Raw genomic sequence first — 542 nt, 5'->3', positions numbered from 1 at the left:
TGTTTGACTCTATGAGTTGGTGGAAATTGCTGAAATTTGATGGCTTGCTGTGGAGTGGACTTTGCTTATGGATGTAGATAGTCAAAGCTCCAACTTGAACACAGGATTTTTCAGAGAAAGGAACATGCTTGTTGCCTCAGAGTACTGGTTTGGTAAGGGAAGACAATTTAGAAATTGGTTATTTAAAATGGGGGTTGATAAAGGCACGAAGTGGCTGGTTTACATGTTTCATGTTGTGCTTACACCTAAAATGATTGGGAGAGGGAAGTTAATCTTTAAGTATGAAAGGGCCAATGGCTAGAAGAACAAAGGGTGGCCGATGATGCAGTGAGTTACTTAGTTTGGCTCCTCTAGCCATGGTCTTTGTGACTTCCATCAGAGGACTGGAAGAAACTGTGCAAATGTAAGGTGTTTATTGCCCACCAAGGAGATTGGATAGCTTGTTAGTAATGTAAATAATATACATGGCATGCTTGTGGGGGTGGGACCTTGCAAATAAGGTGTATGAAATCCAAAAGTGGAGATCGGTTAGTTTTGCCAGT

Source organism: Orycteropus afer, unplaced genomic scaffold (assembly GCF_000298275.1).
Source record: "Orycteropus afer afer isolate SDZICR_OR568_19922 unplaced genomic scaffold, OryAfe1.0 scaffold00423, whole genome shotgun sequence".
Taxonomy (NCBI): domain Eukaryota; kingdom Metazoa; phylum Chordata; class Mammalia; order Tubulidentata; family Orycteropodidae; genus Orycteropus; species Orycteropus afer.
The sequence above is the reverse complement of the archived record's forward strand: the minus strand, read 5'-3'. Positions refer to the sequence as shown.